Below are 2,695 nucleotides of genomic sequence, written 5' to 3' on the forward strand. Positions count from 1 at the left end.
GAATGGATTTTCCAATAAACCTTGCTCTGAGCACCAACCATTCAACAACAGGCTCATCTGAGTAATTTTCAAAAAAAATCTTAATGCTATTCCCTGGTGGTGTTAGGCTGCTAACCACTAGGTCAGCAGTTCGGAACCACCAGCTGGTCCTCAGGAGAAAGACAGGGCTTTCTATTCCCATCAAAAGTTAGCAGCCTCAGAAACCCACAGGGGCTGTTCTACCTTGTCCTATAAGGTTTGTTGGTATGATGAATACTATAGGAGCCCTGATGGAGTAGTGGGTTACATGTCGGGCTGCTAACCATGAGGTCAGGAGTTCAAAACTACCAGCCACTTTACAGGAGAAAAATAAGATTTTCTAATCCCATAAAGAGTTAGTCTCAGAAACCCACAGGACAGTTATAATCTGTCCCATAGGGTTGCTATGAGTTAATATCGACTTGATGGCAGTGGGTTAATAGTGAATACTATTGGTTGAGTCTTTGGATTTTGCCAGACTTCCAAGTAATTCAATCTGAACTCATTTTATTCTCTAGTACTTAAAGAAACCCACGCTAGCTCACAGATGCTGACTCGTGGCAACCATATAGTACACAGTAGTACTGTCCCTTGGGATTTCTGAGAGTTTAAATTCTTAGGGGAGCAGCCAGCTCCATCTTTCTCCCTCAGAGTGATGGGTGGGTTCAAACGGCTGACCTTGCACTTAGCTCAATGCATAGCCCACTCTATCGCTGTAGGAAATTGGGACTCCATCTGATAACTGCACTAGCAGTATGGAAGTGGTTCGTGGACATGCTTTGGTTGCCCTTCCCTGCCTCCAGTCTAGCTTTTCCGTTTGAAATAGCCTGCACTCTCCACTTAGGCACCCACCTGGCGTTGGGGAAACGGAGTACATGTCAATCTACGCCAGTCAGTGTGGTCCAGCTCCCCGGAGCCAGGGATTGAGTCAGGATGGATAGGTGATCTCAGAATGTGGCATATAGCATTTATTTTTAAAATGAGAATTCCGAAGCAGAATGCCACCCTCCACCCCACCCCACCCCACTCACATCTGTACCATTGAGTTCACATCAAGTCCAGAAATGCTGCATCATTTGTGCTCCCAGGAGGGAAAGCTGCCCGAGCAAGAGCCAAGGCGACAGGAAGAACTAGGCTCTCAGCTCCCCTTGGCTCTTGAACCAGCCCTACATCTTGGTAGTTCAGCTTTTGTTGTTCAAGCTAGTTTGCATCAGGTTCTTCTTCTTTTTTATTTTGAGAAGTATCTTAATGGAGTGCATAAGCTGGAGAAAGTAAAGGTTGTCCTTAAAGGCTTTGGGGAGCAGGGACGCTTGTCCAGGGGAGGCTCTTAAGCAGAGAGGAAGGGGAGATGCTTCCAGGCTCCTTCATTCAGATGCTCACTGACCGCGAAGACGGAAAACAAGGCTGAGGCATTAGCAATAGTTAGAAGCAAGGCGATCGTTCAAGAGCTTTGCGTGAATTGTGATTACACCAGCCAGGAAATTAGAATTTTTACAAAGCATCTGAATAGCAAATTATTCTCAAACTAAAAGGGAGTCGCTAGTCTGAGAAACCTCCCAGTTTTGCAATGCGAACGTCTCAGCTTTCTCTGGAACATGGGTCCTGCTGATTCTGAGAAAATGCAATTAGGATTTGGGAAGTACATGCCTTCTGCCTCTCTCTGCTCTGTTCTCCCTGGGAAAACACCCTATTGTTTAATTTCCTGATCTTCACATAGTAGAAAGACTGTTACCAGATGCAATAAAGGGCCTTGCGTTTCCAGGCAACACACTCACTGTTTTTCTCTCTCTTTTTGGCATTTCTTGTTTAGTCTTTGTTCATAAACATACCTCATTTCACAGAATGGAATTTTATTATTGCTGTTATTTAACCAGTAGTTAAATATAGGGTCTACTTACTAGTTAGAAAGTATTAAAGTTTTTGTGCTCAAATATACTACTGTTGGCATAGTGGGCTATGCAGTTGGGCTGCTAACCACAAGGTCTGAGGTTCAAAACCACTAGCTGCTCCTCTGGAGAAAGGTGAGGCTTTCTACTCTCATCAGGACTTACAGTGTCAGAAACACACGTGAACAGTTCTGGTCTATCTTATAGGGTTGCTATGAGTCAAAATTGACTTGACAGTGACTTTGGATTTTGTGTGTGTTTTTGGAGTGGGTATATTAGCACTGGCATGTCTATATTCCATAATGCTTTTTGCTAGACTCATCAACGATTTTTCTAGTGCGTGGGGGCCTTGTCCATCCATTGATCCGGCATTATTATTCTGAACTGCATTTCCTCTTAATTCGGCCAGTGTATCCAGGAGTTCCGTGAGGCACATGCTGTCAGCTGCTGATTAGTTGGTCCTGACTTATGGCGGCTCCCACACAATGGGATTGGTCCCCCCCGACTGTTGTGATTCTAGGATTTTCACTGGCTAACTTCTAGAAGTAGAATTCTAGGCCATTCTTCCTACTCTGTCTTAGATGGAAGCTGAGCTGGCATGTACGCAGTGCCACAGGCACAAGGAAGCCTGCACTGAGGGCGGGTGCTGGCTGTGCACGAGGTACAGAGGTTAGCAACTGAACCTGGGCTCCGCACGGGAGGTGAGATTCTACCGCTGAGCCGAGGCTGCATGGTGCACATGGACAGCCAAGCGGAGGGGTGGAAGCTGTTCTTCAATGGCACAAGCTAGG

This window comes from Echinops telfairi, unplaced genomic scaffold (assembly GCF_000313985.2).
Source record: "Echinops telfairi isolate 266 unplaced genomic scaffold, ASM31398v2 ScPeMD7_12;HRSCAF=54, whole genome shotgun sequence".
In the NCBI taxonomy this organism is placed as follows: domain Eukaryota; kingdom Metazoa; phylum Chordata; class Mammalia; order Afrosoricida; family Tenrecidae; genus Echinops; species Echinops telfairi.